This window comes from Podarcis melisellensis (genome assembly GCF_964234715.1).
Source record: "Podarcis melisellensis genome assembly, chromosome: 17".
Classification (NCBI taxonomy): Eukaryota; Metazoa; Chordata; class Lepidosauria; order Squamata; family Lacertidae; genus Podarcis; species Podarcis melisellensis.
Genome location: NC_138534.1, coordinates 21,890,051 through 21,917,087, shown reverse-complemented (window position 1 = coordinate 21,917,087; position 27,037 = coordinate 21,890,051). Strand labels below are relative to the sequence as shown.

Genomic DNA, 27,037 nt, shown 5'->3' with positions numbered 1-27,037 from the left:
TGCCTTTTACATACCCCACCTGCCAGCCTGTGCAGATCCCCAAGGACTGTGCTTCTCCTATCAACTAATGAACCACCAACAACTCCTGCTTCACACTGATAGCTTTTGGTGTTTGATTGGGCTACTCAAAGAGACCAAATTCATCTCATTGCTACTCCAATGAGCGGCTACTTCTATGCTTCAAATAGGAAAATTCATAATCTTAAAGTGATTTTGGTACATTGGGATTCAAAATAACCGTAACAGACTGGATACACGGCCCCAAACTAATAAAATGAATTTATGTAGGAGCAATTGTAAGCTTCTACACTTAGGCAGGAAGAACCAGATGCACAATTATAAGATGGGGGACACCAAAATTTTAGGAAGGATATTGACCAGCTGGAACGTGTACAGAGGATGGAGATCAAGATGATGAAGGGTCTGGAAACCCAAACTTATGAGGAAAGGTTGAATGGGCTGGGTATGTTTATCCTGGAAAAGAGGAGACTGGGAGGATATACAGTATGATAGTCATCTTCAAGGTTCTCAAGGGCTGTTGCATGGAAGATGGAGCAAGCTTGTTTTCTCCTGCTCTGTAGGCCAAGACTCGAACCAATGGCTTCATGTCACAAGAAAGGAGATTCTGACTAAACATCAGGAAGAACTTTCTGACAGTGGAACAGTCTATTGGCATGCAACCAAGGAAACGGGGGCAATTGGCAGGCCCTTAGCTGGCTCCAGCCCACCGGCCGGTGTGCCAGGCAATCTCCAGTCCTTGGTGCAGCATCTGCAACCCAAGCTTCAGAAGCTAGAACAAAAAAAATCCTTCCAGTAGCACCTTAAAGACCAACTAAGTTAGTTCTTGGTATGAGCTTTCGTGTGCATGCACACTTCTTCAGATACACTGAAACAGAAGTTTCCAGACCCTTCTATATAGTGAAACAGAAGTTTCCAGACCCTTCTATATAGTGTTCAGAAGCTAGGGCACACTACTCAGCAGTGTAAATACTATGCAACAGAAGTGGCAGGAGAAGTTGTGTGAGCATGTTTACCAGCAGTTTATTCGGCATACATCAGGACAAAAGGAAACATGTCTGATCTCCTTCGTGTCCAAAGCAAGACAGCTAAAGCAAAAGCTATACACAAACGGAAGTTCCCAGCAAGCTGTGCTGGAATGTAAACAGACATGTGACATACAACAATTCCACATGTCTTCCTTAAGGTGGAACGGAATATCCCAACATGGTCTCCCTTGGGAGGCTGTGGACTCTCCTTCCTTGGAGGTTTTAAGCAAATTATAATTTTTGGCAAATTATTCAGAGGTTAACATAGTGGGTGTTTTGTTTTTTTAAAACAACAACACACCATATTATTTTTCTTCAGCAAGTGACCCTCAAATATGACTCTTGCTTCTTTTTAAAATATTATTTCTACATCAACAACTGTTGCTATCGCTTCTGACTTTCAAGCATTAGGGCAAAAAATAAAAATAAATGCCCACATGGATATATTTAGTTTTATAGCCTGAAATACTGGCACAGCTGCTAGAGGTCATTTAAAATATTATGTGCTCATTTGACACTGTAATGTGAAAGGTAAATTCTGCAAGAATAAATAAAACGTTATCTGAAAACAAAAAATAAAGAAATACAAAGCCCTACCAACTGAATTGTTCTGACCCACATGGGAGAATAACATAAAATAAATTATGTTCTGTCAGCAGTATCAGGTAGTGGAAGATTCCATAAAAAGATTGCTGTCGTGGATTTCTGAAAACAGAATGCAATTAAAAATAATCTTTTATCTGTTAAGTTCTTATTTATTTTTTTAATGTGTAGGTTTATCCTAAAAGAACTTGCTTCTTCCTACCTGTCACCTGATAAATACCCTCACTTATCTGATTTACAAGCCGTTGTTGTGTCAGGCTCTTCCTTTCCAGATCTTTAGTCATCAAGGTACAATGAGACATTTGACAACTCCTGACCCACTTACATCTCAGTACTTGAGTTTTTGTAATGTCTGCCTGCTGTGATTTTGCCATCTGAAATGCTCTGCTTTTACTCCTCACCTCCATTTTGTACTATTAAAAACAAGGTCAGGCCAAAGTTCTTCAGTGAGTTTGTGGCCTGTCATGAACTGGCAGGAGGAGGAGGAGGATCCTCAAAAGGGATGCAGCTGAGACTGGGAGACATTGGGACAAGCAGGGGATGGGGAAGGAAGCACTCACAGGATGATAGAGGTTGGTGAGGGGATGAGGGCCAATGCACAGGAAGAAGAGCATCAGGACCCATCACCTGAACTGCCCCTGTTGCCATGGGCTCTGAGGCATAGGGAGCAGCAGAAGTGGTGCTCTAGGAGACTGAGGCAAACAAAGGCCCACAGCCCAGCTCCCTAGCTGGCCAGTGGGGTTTCGCTCGCTCTGGGAGGTTTGAGACTCCTGAGTTGGAGCAGGCTTGGAGCAGGTGAGGGCCATAGGCCTCATCAAGTCCAGATTCTGCAATCAGCATACAAAGTAAAAAAGGGAAAGAGAGCTGATGTGCTGTGTTTGCTCAACTGCCCAAGTTGATGGATGGTCCTGGACCTCTATTGGACTGTGCTTTGGGTTTGACTCTGCACTGCATCCTGACTACTGGACTTCAGACTTGGCTACTTGGATTCACCACGGGCTGCATTTTTGAACTTTGCTTGTGTGGATTGATCCCTGGACTTTGAACTTTGGACTCAACATACTGACTTGCTGCCAGGTAGTCCAGGGGTTCAGGACAGGTCCCATAATATCATGGTTTATTATATGCATACACCTTTAGCACCTGCACTTTTGTAACTTATTTCCATTTTAATAAGCTTCTATTAGCCACAACTGGACCTAATGGTCAGGGGTAACTTTACTTTACTTTATTAGCTGTCACAAAAGTTCACTTAGTGTATTTGTTTAGCCACACACCAGCGACTTCTCATTGGCTACATCCCCATTACTTCCTAGCAGCCTCACCAGGTCCAATAGGCAGCAGTCACCACTGTCCATGGTCTCTTCTAGTTATAGTGTCCACAAATGAGTTAAGACTGTTGGTATTTTATGCTCATTGGATCAAATTAGTACCGATTAATGAAATTGCAGCTCTTTGATCGAATTAATTTCTCGTGTCATCTTTCCAGTGGGGGAGTGGGGAGTACCTAAGCCCTCTAAACTTTTTGAATAAATTTCATTCACTAGAAGTTACTCCCCTCATTTCCAAATGCCAATTTCTCCTCCATTCAAGTTGAAAGCCCTAGGCAGAGAACTTTCAAGCTCAGCACCGGTTTAAACAAAGAGATTATTGTAGAGGACACTGAACACAGGAACCATGGCAACCATGTTCAGTACTCATCAATGACAGTGTTAAAAGCTAATGAAGCTTCCACATTAGTATAGAATAAACTAGTTAATACATGGTGACAAGAGAGCAACCCTATAGTATTTCCCTCCGGAGCGCACACAGAGAGAAGACAACCCAGGATACAACACAGTCCTTTTGCCAATGTAGATGACTGAGGTGGATCATGCCTGAAATTTGCAACTGACACTCTCCAAGGAGAATACTTACAGGGTGGAAAAGGGGAAACAGATAAGGTCAACCTCAGCAGGGGAAAAAGATGTAAAATATATAATCCTTACTTTTAGGGAGATAATAAAATCTATATGATTAGAGGCTTCTAATATAGGATGGGATTTGCTCAAAGGCACTAGGTCCCTGCTAGAAGCATTTTTAAATGTGAGAGATATTACTGAAATAATGGGGTTCCAGAGGACAGTTGGGCATTTAGAATATAACTTTGGGGCAAGAAAGAAAGCAAAATGGAGCTGACTGAACTATGTCTGCAGGAACTTAAGATCTTATTACGAAAGAGTTAATATAGAAAGCACAAGTGAAGTTGAATTCAAATATCCTATCTTCATTGGTCACAGTGGTAGAACATTTGCTCACTTTGTATCTGTAAGAAAGTTCAAAACAAACTAAGCACTGGGCAAGCAATCCAGGAACTGTGTTTAATGTGCTTAATCTACTGTATAGCTTGATGCACATTTAAGAAATAAGGGTGTGACAATACAGATTGCCAGGGCTAATGTTTATGAGCTTTTAAAGAGGATGATATTGAACCTACACTTCCAGAGGTATGCTGTTAGATTTGCTCTATCTTGTGTGCAACTTCTTCTTGCTTAGAAATTATAAATGTAGACCATCACTTCAAACAGCTAAATCACAAATTTGCCCGCAGAGAAATTAATGTGTTTTACTAGCAAGCTTTGAAAATAATACCACACCATTCATGTAGAACATCTGTTCAGCAGTATAAAATGCTTGACTTCATTTTTTTCCAAGTACATTTTTTTAAATATAAAAGGCAATTTCCCACAAAAAAACTTCATATAATACCACTAAGTCGAATCCAGGGGGAGAGATCATCAATTCCTGTTGGGAGGCTTGCTTAATTATACCCCCCAGCTACTTAATATTTTAATGCTGAAGAACATAGCTAACTTAATTAGGTATCTTTATGTTGATGGAAAGCTTTACAATGAATATTTTTATTGTAGAATTGTATACTATATGTCCTTTTATCCATTACTGTTTCAGATAAGGTCTAAAATATGTTTGGTCTTTTCTTAGTCACTATATTAAAATTATCATGCATATGTATAAAGGTAAGGTGTAGCTCACGTAATAATTCATCTGTATTTAGAAGAATTTTCCAGTATAGCTGTGCTGGTTTCTGGAAGTGGCTGTACTAACATATTCAAGCCATGCATCTGTGCATTAATTGCTATATAATTTTCACTGAAAGCCTGCTTTTCTCTTCTGTATTTAATCTTCCCTTTACACCTGTAATGTTTTATATTTTAAACATCTTTATGCACAAAACACGAAGTAAAATACCGCACCACAAAGTAGCAAGAACTAAGTAAGTGGAGTAGTCATCAGTTCTCCATGGTTAAGCATACACTGAAAAATGGGAGTCATATTTAAAACTCCTTCTGTGTGGCTTTTTAATAAGAAGTGATGGTGTGCATGGCACACTGGAATGCTGATAAATGAGATAAATAGCTGTCTGTGCAAAATAATAATAATAATAACTGCAACGTATTTTGGTTGCACCTGTCTATTATCAAATATTACGGTATTTTTCCATATATCAGACTATGTTCCTTGCTTTAAAAATTTAGTCAAAAATTGGGGGTCGTCTTATACACAGGGGTTCAGGCTCTGGCACAAGCAGCCTGGGCTCAGGTTCGGGTTCTTGAAATATGGCAACCCAAACTTTGGTTGACCTCCACACACACAAAAACTCAACAACTTTGGGCAACCTCCCTGCAAAAAGCTCAAAGTTGTTCTGTTTGGTTTTTTTAAAAAATGGTTTCTTAATTTTGGGTTCAAAAAAACAGGGGTCTTCTTATACATGGGGGCATCTTATATATGGAAAAATACGGTAATTATATACAGATTCTGTTGCGCAGATTAAAATACAGGTTTAAGGACAAAAAGGCCCATTGCTGTTCACAGCGGTGGAGGACTCTGCAAGCACATAGGCTTGCAGTTTTGCAGCACTTCCTAAAACACTTGTGTGCATTTCAGGAGGTCCTGCTTGGCTGTTAAACCTGAGCACAGAACCCCACATCCATTAATCCTCTTTGAAATCATCTCTTCCCTATTTTCTTTGCAAAATTCTTTGATTTCCCACTCCCTTCAGCCTCTTGAGCTAACAAAAAAAGGGGGGTGCAAAAGTTTGGCGCAGCGCTAGAAATACTGGTTGGGGTGTTTGTGCCAGAAATGTTGTAGCTTTGAAACCACCTACTTCCTCTTCATTTCTTCAACTTACCTTTTTTTAAAGTAGACTTCAGCCTGCTCCATTTTTCCTCCTAATAATATCTTTTTGTTCAGTTTTAAATGGTTCCCATCACCTGTTTATATCTTTTTTAACTCTCAAAGAGGTATCTGGTAGATTTCCTTTAAGTTAGACAAGCCATAAATATCTCCCCAGGACTGAATAGGTGTTCTTTTATTAAGTCCATAAAAGGGTAATAAAATAAAGACTTGGAGAACCACACTTTCCAGATAGGTCAAGTCTGCTCTCAAAGAAGTTCACATTGTCTGTCACATCTCTTTCCCCCTGGGGTGTATTTCTGCTCATTTTAACCAAAGCTTTAGTTACTAGAATAGATAACATTCTGCCTATTATTATTATGTTTTGAGATGGTGCTTTTTGACATAACTCTGTTAAGGAACAACACAAATGCATCAGTAACTATAAGAATATGCTGAATGTTCCTGTGAGAAATACTTAAAATATGCATTGGTTTTTAAATAACTAGAAATTGAGATGAACTTTGGGCTGCCTGACAAAGCTTTTTAAGAAGCATATTTTAGAGGAGTAAATATTACTTGAAAACACTGGGTTGTAAGTATATGCTTGGGGATCTATAGAGCTATGCTAGAATTATCCAATTGTGTCCACACACCAAGAGATTTTCCCTCCCCCCCCCCTTGCACACAGCTTACTTTGCAGTTTCAAAATCAGCTAGCTATGCAAATAAAGCTCTCTTGGGCATACAGAACTGGTTACATACTTCTTTAGAAACTAGCCCTTGTTAAAGGTCAAAAGAACGAAAAGCCAAAAATGAATCATTCCACAATTATGTATTATTCAGATAACCAGTAATGAAAGCTATCCTGAATTTTTGTGTATGGCTAATTTGTGTGCATGCATGCTTTTGGTAGTATGAATTACTGATATGTTTTTGGAATGCTAGCATGTGTGGCATGTATTTTATATAACAAGATTCAGTACAATTTTCTTAAGGTAAAGGTACCCCTGCCCGTACGGGCCAGTCTTGCCAGACTCTAGGGTTGTGCGCTCATCTCACTCTAGAGGTCGGGAGCCAGCGCTGTCCGCAGACACTTCCGGGTCACGTGGCCAGCGTGACAAGCTGCATCTGGCGAGCAGCACATGGAACGCCGTTTACCTTCCCGCTGGTAAGCGGTCCCTATTTATCTACTTGCACCCGGAGGTGCTTTCGAACTGCTAGGTTGGCAGGCGCTGGGACCGAACGACGGGAGCGCACCCCACCGCGGGGATTCGAACCACCGACCATGTGATCGGCAAGTCCTAGGTGCTGAGGTTTTACCCACAGCACCACCCACGTCCCCCACAATTTTCTGAGCAGTTTGGAATATAAAGATTTCTTATTTAGACACCACTGAGCTCGTCGCAACACCTTCTTTGCAGTAATAGTTCAAAGGGTTCTCTGTTTGTATTTTCGTCACATTTTCTCATGGAGATTTTGAGATATTCCTCTTGTGCATGACCCCCCCCCCTTCATATAATGACGGTCATTACCTTGCCCTGGAGTGAAGACCAGATAAATGGAACAAAGTTTTATTAAATAGCTAACTTGCAATGGGCCCTTCAGTCCCGTGGTCTGGGAAGGTGTCCCCAGGACCACAGCATAGAGAGGGGTTTGTCCTCTGAGAGGAGACCCAACATTGTAGGTCCCACTCCTACCATGGCAGAAAGGTCTGCAGCTCTAGCCTCAGAGCTCCAACATCAATATGAATTGGTGTTGTGCCAGGACAGATTGGCAGGAGTGAATGGATCCAAACATGTTTCCAGACCTTCTCAAATCAGGGACAGAATTGTGGCCGTTCTGGCACTGTCATAGTGAATTTTCTTACCAGTTCAAACCATTTAGGAAATAAACAGAAACACCTCAGAGGAGGCAAGAATGCCACCATGCCTTCACCTTTCCTTATGGTTTGTCCACCATTGGTTCTCCCGTCCATCGACCTTTAGACCAGCAGCCTTTAAACTCCCAGCCTCTCATTCCTTCAATGTTGCGGGTATCCTATCTATGAAGGTAGAAGCTGAGAGGGATCGTCTTCATCTTTCCTTCATACATTAACTCTAGGGATAATTATTCTTATCTCACTTCTGCCAGCCAAGCCTGCTTACTGCAGAAAAGCCTGATGGGTCATGAAAGCCACTCCCCCTCCCAGGGGGCAGAGTTGCAGGCAGGCCACATGCTCTCCCTGTGTGCTTGGAGTGTGTGGCAATGCCGCCCGTGTCAGAGGGAGTCCTGCCCGCATCAGGTCCCCCGGCCAACCAATCCAGTTGACTGGGGTGTGTGGCTTGCATTATTTAAGCAGCCATGTGGCTGGGGGTTCTCCCTTCCTCCTCCTTCATCGGATTTCTCGTCCTCCCACCCTGTTTTCATGCGTTCGCCATCATGGCCTTGCTATGGACCATGGTTGGTCGCCTGTTGAAGGGGCCTGGTAGGAATTTTCTACCTTGGCAAATTGGCACCAGCCATGTGGTTTCTGCCTACCTCGTAGCAATCATCACAACTTTGTAAGGTTTGGTGGTCAGGCACTGATAAAACCTGGTTTATGGGAGGAGAGGTTGTGGCCTTTACCTGCACCTCCTTTTTAAGGGTATTCTGTTAAAGGGATCCAGGGGTGTGGATCTTGTCCGAAGCCCAGCTAGGGGCTAGGGCCATGCCATTACTCCATTATGGACCCTGGGGGAGTTCTCAGTTGATGTACATCAACAGGGCTCCCCCTACTGGTGGTTGACCCTTAGCAGACTACTTGCATGGCGGGCAGGAGTCAGATATAGTTGGGTCAATTCCAATGCCTAAGCCAATACCTCTCACATTCTGTAACCAATAAAGTTGTGGCCTTAATTATCCCATTAACCTAAAATACTGGTGTCCGTGTGTTTTATTATTCAGTGGTGACTGAGAGAGGCAGCCAGGACCACATAACACTGGTCCTGAGAGATCTGCATTGGCTCCCAGTACATTTCCAAGCACAATTCAAATTGTTGGTGCTGACCTTTAAAGTCCTAAACAGCCTCGGTTTACCTGTATATCTGAAGGAGCGTCTACACTCCCATCGTTCAGCCCAGATACTGAGATCCAGCGCCGAGGGCCTTCTGGCAGTTCCCTCATTGCGAGAAGTGAGGTTACAGGGAACCAGGCAGAGGGCCTTCTCGGTAGTGGTGCCTGCTCTGTGGAACGCCCTCCCAATCAGATGTCAAGGAAATAAGCAGCTATCTTATTTTTAAAAGACATCCGCAGTGGCATGTCTGTGCACACGCAGGTTGTGATTCAGCACGTCTGCACATGCACAAAGCGTGATTTAGCGCTTCTGCGCATGCCCAACTGCCAAACCCGGAAGTAACCCATTCCAGTACTTCCGGCTTTCGGCATGTCTGTAACCCGAAAAAACACAACCTGAAGCTTCTGTCACCCAGGGTATGACTGTACTAATTTTTATAGCTTACATTTTTACTAATAGATGCCAGCAAATACATACTAATATCATTATTGCCACCTGCAGAATTTTCTTTGGACAACTTTCTTCAGGGATATGCAGTGGAAACCAATGTTTCAGCTAATTAAGAGCACTGAATTTCATGAAAGATGTCCTGAAACGAGGGTGTGGTTAACTGAATATCCTAGCTACTTTAAAATCAGTTTGAGAACATGGGCGCAAGATTCTCCATAAAATTTCAGCGATTGGAGAAGCCCTCCTGTCTGGGAAGGTTCAGAATGAGTGCATCAGATGCTTCTGTTTTAGGAAGAGGGAATGAGCAGTGAAGGGTTCCTCCCCCCGCAAAAAATAAATGAGAGAGGAAAATAGGTTTTGAGAACAGTTTATTCTGTTTCAAATGGCAATCAAGTTACCCTCTGGTATTTGATAGCAGAAGAGAGATTGGCTGGCTAAACATTAAGAAAGGAGAAATTAAATATCACAAAAGTATTCAATATTGCCCACTTGACATACCTCCTCTTTACGTTTCCCTCAAAAGCAACAACCCCAAAATGTGACGATGAGCATCCAGTTTCACCAGACACACCAATTAGTTCTGTTGCTGTGCAGTTTTCGGGAGCAATTGTATCATTAAAGCATTTTAAATGCACTGTCAGCAGGAAACATGACAATAGCTGCCAGCAAAAAAAATATATCTCTGAAGACTTTAGCAACTATTTGTTTCACTTTGCAGTGCCTCTTAAAAACCATGCATTCTTTCCCCTTGCAATTCAGAAGAAGCTGAATTTTAAATTCTTATAAAGAGAATTTTGGAAGGTAAAAATATCTGACTCTGGCAGCTCCTATCATTTTGTGATAGTGTTAATATTTTGCATATTTCACTTTAGCATCCTTCATAGAAGGTGAGAGCAAAATAGCAAAATCAGAAAACTTGTTAACCACTTTGCAGTTTTTTACTTAAACAATTACAGTGGAATTCTCCTCAACACAGAATTCCTCTAAACATGTGCTTTTTCCAGTTGGTTGGACCAGGAATTTCGAAATCCTGATAATGTTACCTTTCTGAAAATAATGTTTAGGCCAAATATCAGCTTTTGAGGAGGAGAGCCATTGTTAACAGCATCTCCCATAAATGTGCTGTACAGCCTGTAACTTAGTTTATCTTCCCATACCTAGAGAAACGTGAATTTTCCAAAGGGGTCATAAAAACAAAATGGGAGGGGGGCAATAATCCCCATGGACTGGCTACTTCAGGCAGTTGGATTTAAAGGATGAACCATGAAGCATTGCTGGCCTCAGACTGCCTTGCAAAGGCATCCTCAGGACTACGGATTCTGAAGAGGACTCATAATCCAATCTGGCTCATGAGCAGACCAGATCAAATTGAGTATGCTTTGCAATCTGACTTTAGAGTCCTTTTTTATTCTTGGCAGTAGGAAAAAAGTTAGAAAATCTCACCACCTCCACTTTATCTATGGCAAATTCCACATTGCTTTTGCCTTGGAAAAGCAGCTGTTGAGCTGTGCTTACAGATAAATGTTTCCTATTTTCTCGAGGACAGGCCTTTTGTCAAATGTGTGATAACTTGATCCATATATTAGCAAAGAGAAGTATGTTTACAATACTTAGGTGTTTTGAGGTTCACAAGAGTCAGCTTTTCCCCACAAAGTAATATGTATTGCTGACTGAAGCAACTGACAGTGTGACTTACTGTCTACCGGTACCAGGAAGATTATTTACCAGCTATTCCATAGTAATGTGGCACAAAAGCTAGACCTGTTTTTATTTCTGATAGAACTGGTCATAAGAGACTTCTTGCTGCCTGAAGAAGTCTGCAAAATTGAAGTTTTTGTTTATGCTATTGGGAGTGCATATTAGAAGGCGTCGAATGCTGATATTTTTATCAAACATATACTTACAGATTTTAAAATTACTTCACCTTCCTCGAGCATCCCATTTGTCATCAAAGGGTTTAACTTAGCATCCAAACAATTAAGATACTAAGTCAATTATTAACTTTGTACCTTTTCAACCCTCGTCAATAAACGTAAAGCTAGACAGACACACACACACACACACACACAGAGAGCGAGAGAGAGAGAGAGCGCGTTTTAGCAATAGACAAGATTTATTCAAACTTCTAGATCAGTGGTTCCCAAAGTGGGTGGCACTGCCCTCTGGGGCACTAAGACAGAAGGGGGTGACAATGGGTGCTAAGAGGCAAGGGAACAGCAGTGGGTGCTGGAGGTACAAATAACAAGACTTTGAGAAGCTGGCATTACTGGATCAAGTTCATCCATTTTCCTGAATTAATTAAACTAAATAGTTTTAACTGGATTTTTTCTTTAAAAAAATGTGATTAATTGTTGCAGTTTTGGATTTTATTGTGTTATTATCTTCCTTAATAAGTTGTGCAAACAGATATTCCAAATAATGTTTTATATATACATTTTGAAGGGTAGGGTACACTGGGGTGGGTGTTTATTGAACTAAGGGGGTGGAGGCCTGAATAAGTTTGGGAACCACTGCTCAAGATAACTGGAGCTCCATAAGTGGAAAACACCCACAAAGCATGCTTCTTTCTAAGTCTTCTCTTCCCCTTCCCACCTCCACAGTCACAAGACTGGCCAGTCTTCCTTTTGTTTGCTATTTATGCAACAACAACAAAAAGTACATGCTAACTGCATTCATAGAATCATAGAACTTCACAGTTGGAAGGAACCTCAACGTGTCGTCCACCCCAATCTCCTGCAATGCAATAATAATAATATTATAATAATGTTTTATTATTTATACCCCACCCATCTGGCTGGGCTTCCCCAGTCACTCTGGGCAGCTTCCAACAAAATATTAAATACAGTAATCCATCAAACATTAAAACCCTAAACAGGGTTGCCTTCAGATGTCTTCTAAATGTCTGGTAGTTGTTGTTCTCTTTGACATCTGGTGGGAGGGCGTTCCACAGGGCGGGTGCCACTACCGAGAAGGCCCTCTGCCTGGTTCCCTGTAATGTGGCTTCTCTCAGTGAGGAAACCGCCAAAAGGAGCTGGACCTCAGTTTCCAGGCTGAAGCCATTTAGGGCTTTAAAGGTCAGCACCAACACTTTGAATTGTGCTCGGAAACGTACTGGGATCCAATGTAGGTCTTTCAAGACCGATGTTATATGGTGTTATTTTTCCCCACAACATGGGGATGGAACCCCCAACCCTGAGATCAAGAGTCTCCTGCTCTACTGACTGAGCTAACCCAGGACTAATGGATTCTGTATGCAACACCAGATTTCAGCCCTTGCCTGCTGCCTGATCTGTGCAGCTAAAGCAGAAAACATGCTTACCCCACCTTTGCCCTTCACACAAGTACAACACAGAATTTACCAGACCCTGGGGGGGGGGGCTTGGTGGGCATCTCAACACTTCGACCCCTGCGGGCCCAAGATCTGCTTGAAATCTTCCTGGGAAATTCATGCATTGGGTGTGTCTTAAGACCAGACAACAATTCTTAGTGGTAAACCATTGTCTCATACTATCCCAACAGGAACCAACATGTCTACATTTGAAATTAATGCTGTATTTCTCAATTTTTTAATCAGTCTACTCAAATGTTTGCAGTGATTTCAATTAAGTACAATTGCATCTTTAATTAAATTTCTAATTTATGTTTGCTGGGGCATTTTTCTTTTTTAGTGGTGTTGCTAAAAATGCAAGTCCCTTTTTGTTTTTAATGGGGAACAGTTATGAGATGCCTTCTGGATCATCTTGTTGAGGTAGAAAGATTTGCCTTTAACAGGCGCTTGACAATAATTGAATAGCAGAAGTGCTTTCCAGTATGGTGAAACAGTAATGGAAAGCTTCAGCTCTCAAATTATGCCCACAGAAAAGCACTGGCAGACAAAAGGTGGCAACTAAGTTGGTATCAAATTGCATCAGTGAAACCTGGAGAAATGGCTCAGTAAATTGAACCAGATGACAGTGTTGATGCAAAGAGAGAAAGCAAAAAAGAGAGAGAGATGGAGAGTGAAGGTTAAAAATAAATTGAAAACATGGCAAATACCCTCCTAGATGTAATATCACATCCTTTTAGTTTGTATTCAGCCTGAAATAAGTTCCCTATTTTTGAGGCATATTTATATCTCAAGTTAGCTGTCCTCTATGCAACACATTCACACAATCTGCAGCTTTAAAAAACACAATTTTGTGAATCTTTGTCCATTCATATCTAGGAGGGCATTTCTGAGCAGAGTTGCTCAGATGAGTGGCGTAGCATGGGGCAGACACAGTGGCAGTTGCTCTGGGCACAAAATTGTTAGAGGCATAAAATTTCAACACCAGTTGCTGCCTCAATACAGCTGCACACTTCCATCAGTGGGCTCCATTGAAAACAGCTTCTCCATACAAACCAGGGAGTGACTTCTCTAGACAACAGAACAAGCCCCCCCCCCCCCAGCTCTGTGGCTGCCATCTCCTGGGTAACACTGACACCATTTGGCAGTTGAATGTGCATGCATACTACGCGTCCCTCCCACCCACCCTCTGTGCAGCGCTGGGCACTGGCAACCCATGCTATGCCACTGCTCAGGATTTTTCTTAAAGTTTGTAAATAACACTATTAATTGTGTTGCTGTTTAAATTCACTTTCTAAATGGAATTATAGCTAATAGCCTAGGCTGTATGCAACTTCCTTGATTTTAGAAAAAAATAAATTACAGCAAAGGATGCATTTTATTGCCCACCTTTTTTTTCTTATGACTGAAGATGTGATGCTGTTTTATAGTCTCATAAAGAAAATAAACCTAATGCATTTGGCATTGCATTTTGTGCTCCCTGTATTACGAAAGGCAATTCAAATGGAAAGAGTGAGTGTATATTTTAGCCACTTTGATGAGATTTTGTTCCTTCAATTGAGCTTAGAGAAACATTTTTGCTGCAGTTCTGCCCAGTTCTGCCCACATATATAACATTTATAACTACAACCAGGATTCCGCTTCTGTAGCAATTTTGAAGATGGAAAATGGAAAACAATGGCATTTATCTGCACTGATTCAAATCAGAATTTGTTGTTCGCTGCCCTGTTGCAATGACTTTGCAAGTAAGAGGCACTGAATGCCCATGCTTCCTTTAATTTCAAAATGAAGGGATTACTTTCGTACAATTTTAAATTTCCAAAAAGAGTGAAACATTGGGCGATTTCTTTGCTCAGTAGTCATGCAGATCACATTGATTATTTTATCCTATGATTGTTCTAATTACCTTAAAATAGAACAGGGGGATAAGTTTGAATTGGTTCAGATTGAAGTGCGAAACTACCCAATTCACACATTTTAAAACTTTCCAACACTTCTAATCTATTTTCTGAAATTCACACTTCTTCAGATTTTGTGATGCATTTCTATACCCAAGTAAAGTAAACAAAAATGTGCACATTAGGGGGAAGTGTGCATTAAAAATGTGTATGTTATTTAGAATAACGTATGCATTAAGTTAGGAAAAGTTAAATGCAAAAATGCAAATATTGGGGGGAAGTAGTCAGTAAAATGCTGGCAAGTTTTCATGAGCACTTTTTTAAAAATCACAAACCAGTGTAAAAATGTGGGGAACTAAATTTAAGATTGGACGGGTGAGAAACTGAAGGAAACTGAAATCAATAGATTTGTTCATCCATACCTTAGAAATTTTCTAAGCAAATTCTAACCTATACCAAACAGACAGCTAAATCTAACTCTATTAATAGTGAGTATCACATATAATATATAAGTTAAATGGTAAACCTAGAGTGAAGAGTTGTAAGACAAAAATAAACCCTAGTCCAGGGCTTTTTTTTCTAGAAAAAGAGGTGCCACAAGTCTTCCTCGCCCACTCAACCCAAAACCGCCATGCTGCTCCAATCGCTGTGCCAGCAGCCTCTGGTGTGCAGCCTCAAACACTATGCCAATGTGCCACTATGCTACAGAGGTGCCAGGGCATACCAAAGAGATGCCAGAACTCAGTTCTGGCTGAAAAAAGCCCTGCCCTGGTCCTTCCTGTAGTGATTTGCACACCCTCCACCACACACTATAGTTCATACTGGGAATGATAGGAGGGATCAGATTGCCGGGCCCCCAGACATTGAGCAACACAATCCAGGCCCAAAATTCAGCTCAACATCAATTGTGTACCTCACGAAAATCTTTGGCACTTGTTTCCCTTCCCTTATGTACCTTGAATGATCCAAACATGGGAAGAAACACTATGGTTAAACCTCTGGTCTTAGGTACTGATATGCATCTCTACCTCATCATTCAAGTAATGTAAAGGGAACGGAATTGTGGAGGTTTTAAAAATGATTTATTTGGGGTCAGAACATCTTGACTACTCTGTGTCGCATTCTAAATTAATCGGAAGGGAGCAGACCTATGAAATATAGTGCACGACATCCTCTTTCCATGTAAACAAAAGCCTTACATTGATATTTAAAAGTTTGAGAGCTGTGGCATAATTGGAGTATAGGTAAAGGTAAAGGGACCCCTGACCATTAGGTCCAGTCGTGGCCGACTCTGGGGTTGCAGCGCTCATCTCGCTTTATTGGCCGAGGGAGCAGACATACAGCTTCTGGGTCATGTGGCCAGCATAACTAAGCTGCTTCTGGCATACCAGAGCAGCTCATGGAAACTCCGTTTACCTTCCCACCTATTTATCTACTTGCACTTTGACGTGCTTTCGAACTGCTAGGTGGGCAGGGACCAGGCAACGGGAGCTCACCCTGTCGCAGGGCTTCAAACTGCCATCCTTCTGATTGGCAAGTCCTAGGCTCTGTGGTTTAACCCTCAGCGCCACCTGTGTCCCTAATTGGAGTATAGCATCCCCCATTTTGCAATGATTGGTGCAATTGGGGAAATGTTGGGAATCCCAATACTTCCCCAGCAATGCCATTGAAGTTCAGAACTGAATGGGTTTGAAAGCTATCCTCTCCATCCTGGTTCAAATTGCTGCAATAATGGCTCCAGTTTTCAAAAATGCAATTGTGCTCTGGTTTGCATGCAGAGCTCTTGCAGAACAAGGGGTCACATTGTTCAGTGAACACTGAGAATGTCAGAATCCTGCACCTACAGCAACATTGCTATGCAGGAAATAAAAGGCTGGCCACAGCTTTTGTTTAATCCACTTCCACTAATTTTGCATTTCTAAGTTACGTTCACCACTGTTCCCATGCATCAATGAGTTAGATCTTGGTATTGACGTGGAGGCAGAAAATGAGGCATGTGTTTATCCCAGGCTGGAACGGCTCAATATTTACAAAATATATTATCTAGTGTCTTAATGTGTTTCTTCTTCCTTACTGACAACTGAAAGCTTTATTTTCACCACAGACTGGTGTCTGTGTTGCCATTCGTCCCAATGGAACTAAATTGTGAAACTGGCAAATAGTTTTCTTTGCTGAGTAATAGATATTTCACACACAATCCCCCTTTAGTAGTCTGAAATGCTGCTGGTTTAATCATATCTCTCTGTTGAAGTCAACGCTTTTAAGCAACAATATACTGGAAAGAGAAACTATTTGATTTTATGGTGCCTGAATCAAATAGCAGCATAGGTAGGTAGTAGTTTGTCTAGGATATTAAGCATGATTACCTTGGTAGTATAATAGAAAAATACTTGTAATGAAAGCCTTGGCTCCCATATTTTTGGAACATAGATACAGGTTTATTGACCATTTTAACAAGCTCTATGAGCACATGCAGTTTCATTGCTCTCAACTTTGCTTTTTGAAAAAAATTCATATTTTATATCATTTTTTTAAATGTTTGTGATATATACACTATGCAAAAACTGAAATATACTTAAATGTCAAGCTTTAAGGCAGTGTGAGTTAGGGGCTAGAATATTTATTTCTTACTTGTATATCCCACCATTAATTCAAAAGGAGCTCAGGGATATAGACCAGGAAGATCTGGACTAAATCCACACCTAAATCCAGTTTACTGGATGGCCTTGGGCTGACCACTAATTCTCATCTTAACCTTCCCCATACTGAAAGAACTCCATTCATTTTTGGTATCAAAAACTAATCCCTAGTCTCACAATGTGCTCAAAGACACCCTTCTTTGCATCTAACTTTGTGTGTGTGTGTGATTGTGTGTGCGAGAGAGAGAGAGAGAGAGAGAGAGAGAGAGAGAGAGAGAGAGAGAGAGAGAGAATGAATGAATCTGGTGGTAAATCTTGGGGTTCTGGTAAATAAATAAAAGTAGAACCAACAAGTCTGAAGTCTACCCAGCCTACCTAGTAGTAGTACAATAAATAAAAGAGGAGAGATTGGGGATCAATGAGTCCATTTTCCAAAACTGATCTGCAATTTATAAAAACAAAACAGAAATATCACATTTAAATGCACATGATAGGTCAAGTTGAGATATGTATTGTAAAACATGCATTTTCTCTCTAAACACAAAGTCTTAAATTGGGATCCATCTCTACCACCACAGCTAGCTGGCCAGCCACTCTCTCCCTACTCTGTCACCATCTCCTCTTCCAATGCACTTACTTAGGTGTAGGGGTAGAAACATTTGGAAAAAGCCTTCTCTGCAGTGGCGGAGCTTCATGCTCCAGCACCGGGGAATGGAGAGCAGGTGGGGGCGGGGCTGGCTCACGTCCCAGGGGCAAGGAGCGCTGCCCACAGGGGCATGGCACGCATCCTGAGGGCATGGCGTGCGACCTGCGGGGGCGGGGGGCAGCCGCAATGGCACCCCACTGGGATTGCGTTGCCGGGGGCTGGTGGCTTCAGGTTTCCCATGTTCCCTGGTACCAGGGAAGCTGCTATTGCATTATTTGAGGTAAAGGGTATTCTGAGGTTGTTTATCAGTAATTTATATATCTGTATCTATTTCTTAAATATACTGTAGCTACACATACTTTTAAATTATATATTTTTTAATATGGCTATTATTTACTCTTTCAGGTTTTCAAGAAACTGGATCGTGCTTTTACTGCTTTAATTTTGGTAAGTTTTTAACGAGCTTTTAAGTTATAACTATATTGGAAGTGAACTGCTTTGTTGAATGGCTGTGTTTCATTTGTTGTCTATGTTCTGTCAGGAAGCATTGCTTAAAGCCTTTCAGACATGTTGCTTGCATTACTGTATAATAAATTATACAGAACTTGATTCTGCATGGTACAGACCACTAGAGTACTTCTCATATTTTCATGATATGAGCACAGAATGGTCAGTCAAAACTTTTCTTCTCTCCCCATCAAATAGCTTGATCTTGGGTGGAATTTACACGCATATAAAGAACACTGTGAAAATGCTCTTTCTTAAAATGTTTTGAAAAAGACATTGAATTTTGCATAGCTCACTCTCGCCATCTAGCGTCACATCTGCATATTGCTCTATACAACACATTTAAAATGTTCTATTTGCAGCTGTGTAGCTGAGTCCCAGGTGCTCTTCTGTGCAAGAGTTCCATTTATAAACGGAACTCTAATGCCTGCAAGATCTATCTACTATTGTCTAAAATAATAGATAAAACTTTTAACTTTTGTTGGACGTTGAGCTTTCTTTCAGTTGCTGTATAAACAAAAAAATCAACAAGTAATCTCTCGGTGCAAAGTGTTACCATGTAAAATGCAGCCAGCATGTTTGAATGTCCAAATGTGTCACTCTGTTCTGCTGGCTTTCAGTTCTGCTGACATATTCTATGATGTGAGATGTGGACTGGAAGTGAGAAGGAGAAACTGGTGGCATTGAGATTGCTATATTAATCATACACAATTAAACCTGTCATGCATATTTGGAGTTTTTGCCAGCTGAGTGTTTTTCTTCTACTGCAAACAGTCATATTTAAGTCAAGGAAAGGAGTGTATTTGACACTCTCTTTGTTATGTTACTGCCCTGTTGCTTAGATCTGAATTGTCTTCTTTTAAATTTAGCTGGAAACAGTTTGGCAATACTGTGTGTGTCAGCAAAATATCACACACACACCCTTTTTCTATTTGGTGATTTTACTGTGTTTTCTATTATTTAAGCATTGGTACTTTTCCTTAAAAAATAAATAAGACTTTAAAAAATGATTTCAGGATGTAACACCGATATAATAGTTTTCTGCTTTTATCTCTCTCTTTTTAGTTGTGCTTTATTGGAAAACACATTGTCAAGGGACAGTTTAGTTCTGTTAAGTGTTTTATTAGGAAATAGCTGGATTTGTATTTGGAATCCATTCTAATGCATTATTACTTAGAGTGTGGATTTTGAAGCTAATGTGTGTTGCAAACAGCACATAATTGAAAAATAAGTAATGATAATATATCTTTATTAAATTTTCAAATGGAAGGTATTTGTTTTGCATATTCTTTAGACAGCATTGCAGTTCAGGGTGAAGCTAGCTTCCTTGACCAGTGTACATGTCATAGAAGGTAACTGACATGTACTCAGTGTCACATTTCCCTGAGTTAGCAGGATGACAAAACGACTGTTTTCCCGCACCCATTTGCCAGATTTCTATTTTCTGGGAAGAAACTGTGTCCTTTTGTGATGAATAGACTATTTAGCTTCTGCCTCCCTCGTGAGGTAGGGCTGCCAAGGTGCTTTTGTGCAATTTACCCAGTAGAACTGCCATTGCCACATGCCATAGTCCGAACACCTGGGAATTCAAATTTATGAGGTGGAATTCAACGTCACACTCTGGGGGATGTCCCGTCATCATAAGAATTGCAGCGTGCCTGATAGAATAATCTCACTGTCCCCACCACCCATGTGCAGCTTTGGGGGTTATTCTGACACCCCCCAAGCCAATTTTGTGGGGCACTGGGAAAAAAGAGGGGACAAGTGTTGCTCAAGTATTGCACTGATGGTACTCAGGTGAATAGTGCCCCGGGTATTTTAAAGTGGAAGGAAACAAACTCCAATTGCTGTTCATGCGCAGGTTTAATTAGCACTGGGATTCAGTGGTTGTCAGACAAAGGAACACAAAGCCAGATACCAGAACTTCCTCTTTTTGGCTGGGTGTGGATGGTCAAGGGTGTCAGCATCCAATCAAATGGACAGAAAGATGAGAGAATTTGCTTCATGTGTCCTGCCTTTAGGACACAGATTGGGTTATGTGTTTTGTTTCTTCCTCCCATTGGAGACAGAAGGCTGTTTAGCAGAAAATAAATTCCTTAAAGGCACAGGAGAGGTGAAATTACTGCTAAACTTGCTTTGGGTGAATCCCTGTGTATGCCACAGGACCATGTGAATAATCTGGCTTTGCTCTGAGCAATGAGAGTGCCGTTGTCATAAATCTGGGGAAAGCCCCTATGGTGCAGGCCAGCGCTGATCCAAGCAAGTATGAACCACAAGGTTGAAATTGATCCCATTGAACACAGCTTTGTATCTAATGCAAGCAAACCCTATAATTCAGCCATTAATCATCCCTTGTGAATGTATGGGAGTTGGGAGGCAAACATATCCTGCCTTAATGAAACAAAGTGCCCTTTCTGCATTTCCCAAGAAATACCTATTCAGTGGGGAGAGAGCTAAAATAAGATTTGTGGTTGGATACATCATTGCAACTTTTCCTTATGCCCTCTGGCATGACACTTAGTTGGTATGACTCAGGCTAACGCAACAAGCTTACTGCCTGCACATTTTGTTATGCAATACACCTAGGTCCAGGGGATCATCCACCTCCAGCTTTCCTTTCCTTGTAACAGTAATTAAACAGACTGTCCAGGGGGCAGTATGAACTGTTTGTACTCTGTATAGCAAACTGCAATAGTCATTCATTTCAAATACTGTAAAAACTATCCCCATTGTGATCATTGGTAGCTCAGATGACTGGCATCCACCTGTCAAACCTGACCTGTAAGGGATGTAGCAGATAACAATCTAGCCCCTGCCAGTTGAGAAACACTTCCCTATCCTTAGACTAGACAGGCATTTGGTCTGATCTCTCTACATTCTTAACATGCTGAGGTCGGTGGGGAAACCTGCCGGAGTCATACTGCTCCTTCCACCCTCGTTTAACGTAGTGTTAATGTCTGTAAAGGGCTTGCTTCAAGATACGATAAATGACACTTGCAGCAATGAAGTGCCAGTGTAGCTTCAGAGAAGATTTTGTGCAAGTAGATGCTTGTAACTACATTAAGAGGCAGAGTGAATAAAGCATGAGCTGCAAAACAGAGTACCTTCTTTGAGAGAGGGGGGATAGAAAGGGAGAGAGAAAGAGAACAGGCACTCAATGCGTGTGGGAAGCTATCTTTGGGGAAGCAGCCATTTTGAGATGAATTTTTTTTAAAAAACAGTTTTTATTAAGGTTTTCCGTGTTTTTATACTAAGTGTTGCATAATGTTAACTAAAGTTTTTGTGGTCCACCCTTTAGTCTCCAGTGACATCTTTTTTATAAAGCTCTCAGCAGCCAATATTACACCTGTCATCCCTTTGGTTTGAGGGCCAATTATATTTGCCTTTTTTGCTTCTGTTGTTGTTAAAAACCTATCACTATTTTACCTTTTGAAATGAGTTATGTGAAGTAGGAATTGGTGTTCAGCATTCTCAACATCCCATGCTCTTTTCAAGAATATCCCCCCATTTCTTACTGTCAGATAGAATAGTGCTATAGTTAGAAGCATATCCAGCTATTTCCCCTTTCCTTATCCATGGTACTCTATAAATAGTGTTTAGGGGGAATAGCACTGCACAATAACAATAATTAAAGCACTCATAATTAGGTCATATATTTTCTTCAACATAAGCAAAACAACTGGGCAAATATTTGTGTATCTATTTTATATGAATGAATGGATAATTGGACCCTTGGTTCTTACTGTCCTTTTTTTCATTTTTGTTTTTAAACAATTAAGCCTTAAAAGGTGAAATTTCTGCCACAAAGGGCAAGCTCATTGCGCAATGCACATTTTGTATCTTAGTTAAGCCTTGTAAGGTAGTATATATGGCATGGTGTGTCATTGTAGAAGAAGAGGAATTCTGCTTAGAAAATGAGTTCCACTATTGCTGTCCTTTTAAGGCTCCTCTGTGTGGCTTTCGTAGATTTGAGATATGTGATCTTATGATAATACATTATGCCTCTGATTAGTGGATTCTAGACAACCAAAGATTATGCCATTACAAAGGTGTTAATCTTGCAGGGAGAGTGGGCGGGCCTGAGGGTGGTGAGCTAATTTCCCCTACCATAATGCATATTTATTTACAATATACACATTTATGAATCTGGAAAATAGGACTTGGAACGTCACCTCTTGATACCACCAGGTACAACATATATTTTACTGTGGTGTTGCTGAAATGTCTCTGTTCTGCATTCAAACATGCAACTACCGGAGAATTTCCTGCTGCTTAAGTGGCCCCATTGTGAAAGTCAGCTTTTGCTTTGAGGTGCTTTTATTATTCATAGGGCAGCTCTGCAAATAGGATTGTACTTTTCAAAATTGCATGAGACACACTTCCACAAGCCTTGCATTTTGTAGGTATCCCGTGATAGTGGTTCTGAAACTACCTTCCTGGGAGCTATAAGTTTGGCCTCTGTATTTAAACTCTGGAAATGTTTGAGTGATTGATAGACGTCTAACTCCTTTTTTGTGCAGAGTAAATAGTGTATCACTTGGGTGATATATGCATTCACTCTCAAACTACAGGCAATGAATCCGAGATGGTGTTTTCTTTTTTGAAAGTAATTTTATTTGCAACAAAGGAATGCAGGTTAATAAATTATTTCTCAGTGATTCAGCTTTGCGGTATAACTATTGTCTCTCAGTGTGATATTCTGGTACTGATTTCTGTGTTTGTTTTGCTAGGCTTTTGCATATACAGTATTATAAAGATTCATGCCTGCTGTTTATGATAATGTTTTCAATAGCATTCACTATTCCTTATTGTGTTTATTGTATTTCATGTCATGCTTTATGGAATAACATTAGGGTATGAATAATTATTTTAAGAAAGGCGAAAGCTCAGAGGGTTCTATTGTAGATACGGAATTTGACTGCGTAAGGTCAGTAATCAAATCTACCTTTCCTCTTCCTTGTTTTCATTGAATAGCTCCTAACTCCAAAAAGTCAGCATTTCCATGGAGGGGACCATTGCTGACTTGGATGTGCTAATAGTAGGGCTTTGGCATATAAAACATGAACAGTAAGCTGTTCAATGGTTTATGTTTATTTATTTATTTTTAAAATCCTGCTCCAGTTAAAGTCATTGGTATGATAAAAGTAGCTCATTGAATTCTAAATTAATGCATAAACTTTGAAAATCTCATGTGATTTGATGTAAGTATTGCATTGACTCCCCTATCTCTTTTATGGCACGATGCTGAATCTTAAGTTTTGTGAAATATGTTAAGGCAATAAAATGTTATGTCAACTTGTCAAATTCAATCCTTCTCCCCAAATGGGGGTGTTTTTCTTTTCTTTCTTTCTTTTTTAAAAAAACCCCTCAAAACCTTTAATGCTGAATACATTGGGAATAATAATAAGAAAAATAGGAAAATATTGCATTTAACGGGAAAATATACCATTTCATTTTTTGCAATACACTGTATAGGAAATTTCCCAGACATAACCAGCCATCAGAAACAGCAGAAAATGCTTTAAGGTCCTGGAAAATCTGTATGTATGGCAACCTTAAAAACTTCAAAATTTTCAAGATTTTGCAACAGCAACAGCAAAAGCAGCAGCAGCACTGATGAATCAATAGTTATTTGAATGAGAAAAGGTTTCCACTGGAGTAAACCTGAATTGAACAAAGGACTAGTGCAGAGGAGATCTGAGGACTGTTACATCCATTATTTTGTGCATTCTGACATGGGCATTAGTGTGTTAGTTTTCTGGATTATAATGCTAGCGCTTCTGTCCTGGCTTCTAACTTCCTTTTACACTGTGTTAGCTGTTGCATTGTGGAACTGTACCACCACATCATGCTAAATTTCATTCACACCAGTCGGCAGTGTTTCACACAGCAGCAGACATCCCTGGGCATGTTTCCACCCCCACCCCTTTAAGAAAATGTGCACTTCTGTTCTCCCATAATTCATCCATGAAAACAGTGGGAAATAACTATTTGCTAGGACATCAACCCAATTTTTATGCTCTGATTTTTTAGGATTAATGGGGTTGCAAACATGTTTTTTTTTTCCTGGAAGTAGTTAACACAGAAAGGAGTGCTGAACTTTTGCTGGATTTCACTAGATTTCCAGAAGTAGCCAGTGGCGTAGCGTGGGGGGTTCAGGGGGGGCCGGCCACACCAGGCGCAACACCTGGGGGTTAGGGTTAGGGGGCGAAAATCCACAGGTTAGGGGGTGCAAATCCATGGGTTAGGGGGCGCAAATTACTTGCCTTGCCCCGGGTGCTGACAACCCATACTACGCCATTGGAAGTAGCTTTCAGATTGTATGACAGACCACATAAAATGCACATATTATCAGGTACAGGAAAATCAGGAAAATTGAATAAAGTGTTGTCTGAATGCATCATTAGGGTCTCATATAATGGAAATGTGAAAATTACAACCCATCCCCCCAAGATAATGATGATTGTGATTATGACTATGATGATGATGATTTTAGAATTTTCAACATGTACACATTTTTCATAATTACACTACCTGCAAGGGCTCATCCACCCTTCCATTTTCACCATGATTTCTAGGCACAGATTTGTGATTCGTAGCCATGGTTGCAAGGGGTTTTTGTTTTTGTCCCTCTGCTTTACCCAGGAAAACTCACTGTTTACCACGGAAACCTGCAGATTATCATTTGTTCTGATTATGCAATTAAACAGAGGGGTTTCCCAGGGGAATTGGCTGGAGAAAATAAAAGTTCACTCAGACCCGTGCCTACAAATCACAGACCTGCAGCAGAAATTAATGTGTGGATGAGCCCTAATACGACCTATCAATGTTGGAATATTTTCACCTCCTTGTTTAATACCCTTTAAATGATACCATTTCCCCCAAAAAAGGTATAGAGCACCATAATCCCCACTCTTTTGAGAGAGAATCTTTTTATAAAACCCAGAAAGGAGAAGGATATGAAGGAATGGACAATTTTGAGCAAAAACAGACATCCCCCCCCACTCCAAATCTCTTGCACAGCCTTTTTGGTTTCTAGGACCAAATCATTAAAATATAATATATCTTCTAGCTCTGTTGAACCTGTCAGCATATGTAAGTTGAAATGTTTTCTTATCTAGAGTATTTTACTCAAGGTTGTATAGAGTACCTTGTCCACATTTATGTTCTGCATTGAAACCTTACATCAGTGAAGTGCTTAATGTGCTGTTATGCACTTTTTACATCAAGCCAACAAAACAGGTTTTCTCTGACACAGGAAAAGATACAGCACTCTGGAGAAATCCACAAGGCAAAGGATCATTATCTATGAATATATTGCATTTTTATAGCCTTGGCATCGTCTTTTGTGTGTACGGAAGCATCTACATACAGTATTTCCTATACAAAACAGCCTCACTGATAATTATTTGGACATTTCTTTTAATCTATTTAATTCCATAATTTTAATGGATACAATGAAGAATTGCAGATTAGAGATTTTATACTCAGCTTTATAGTAAAGGCAAATCTAACCCAAGGGATACTCTTTGGATTCAACCAAATCTAAGATACGTAGTGTTACTAGTTTGTGGGGCAGCTGTATGCCTGAGCCCCCACTTCTAATTCCTGGATCCAGCATGGATCCAATTTATTGAATAGCCAGCCAAGCCTGGTAATGGCTCACTAAGTTGGCATTCATCTGCCTTGGGAGACAATGGAGGAGTGTGCCTTTGGGAGTGAAGTCAAACTGCTGGAAGGTTACAGTGCCTGCTCTGGCTGTGGAGACCAATACGGAAGAGACATGTTTCATTGCAGCTGGGGCCACTTTCCCCAGCTATGCAACTCGCTCCCACAGGCAGTAGTGATGGCCACCAATCTAGATGGCTTTAAAAGAGGATTCGACAAATTAATGGAGGATAGGACTATGGACACTTACCCCTTCTTGGATGGGTTCCAGTTGCGGCCTCTCATGCTTGGCCGCCATCCCTGCACGGTGGGAACAGAGTGCACATGTCCAGATAGTCATTGGGGGAATTCCCCCTGGCCTCCTGGGCATCTGTCTCATGTTCCCACCGGCTGCTACATCTCGTATAGGCCACCCTCTCCTGGGGTGGAGGTGTTAGAATTCCTGCTCCATGATTGCAGTCACGGGATTGTTGTCTTTCACATGACGGTGTATGTTTTGACTCCACAGAGTGGGAAGTGACGGAGACAGGATATTTGTGTTCTGTGTTCTGTGAAGTGGGACTATTGTCCTTGTCTCTTTCTCTTTGCTGTCTGATGCTAGAGAGAGAGGGAGCCCTGTTGCAGTGCTTCGCATGTGTTTATATGTAAATAAAGTAGATTAGCTAGCCAAAATGCTGAGGAGTTGTGGTCTGTTACACAACTATGCAAACTCTGCAGATCCCTAAGTGTGCCGGTGTCGGTTGGCATTAGTTGCAACGATGTTTGGGCTGAAGAAGCTTTTGAAGCTCCCGAACGATTGACCATGAGGGAGGGAACATGCCATTCAGGCATGTGTCTCTTCCAGGGTCCTACTCGAGTGTAGGCTGAACTCCTGACAGGGGGTGCCTTGCCAACTTGAAAGGGCATTAGTCGCATGCATGCTTTTACAGCCAGTGAGGCATAAAAGCTGGCAGTGTTGTCTGGCTCCAGCACAGTCGGCAGTGGGTCCGCAATGGATTGCTATTAGTCATGGTGGCTATAGGGACGTGGGTGGCACTGTGGTCTAAACT

The 27,037-nt window shown here is 41.0% G+C and overlaps 1 protein-coding gene across 27 annotated transcripts in view; it reads left to right on the top strand.

The window, feature by feature from the left end:
- Positions 1 to 27,037, top strand: part of PTPRD (protein tyrosine phosphatase receptor type D) — a 1,158,377-nt gene that overhangs the window by 143,066 nt on the left and 988,274 nt on the right. For all 27 annotated transcript variants that reach the window (XM_081893652.1, XM_081893642.1, XM_081893658.1 and 24 more), the window contains one exon: positions 18,219 to 18,260. The gene's annotated coding sequence lies outside the window, so the exon portion shown is untranslated. The remainder of the gene's footprint in view (positions 1 to 18,218; positions 18,261 to 27,037) is intronic.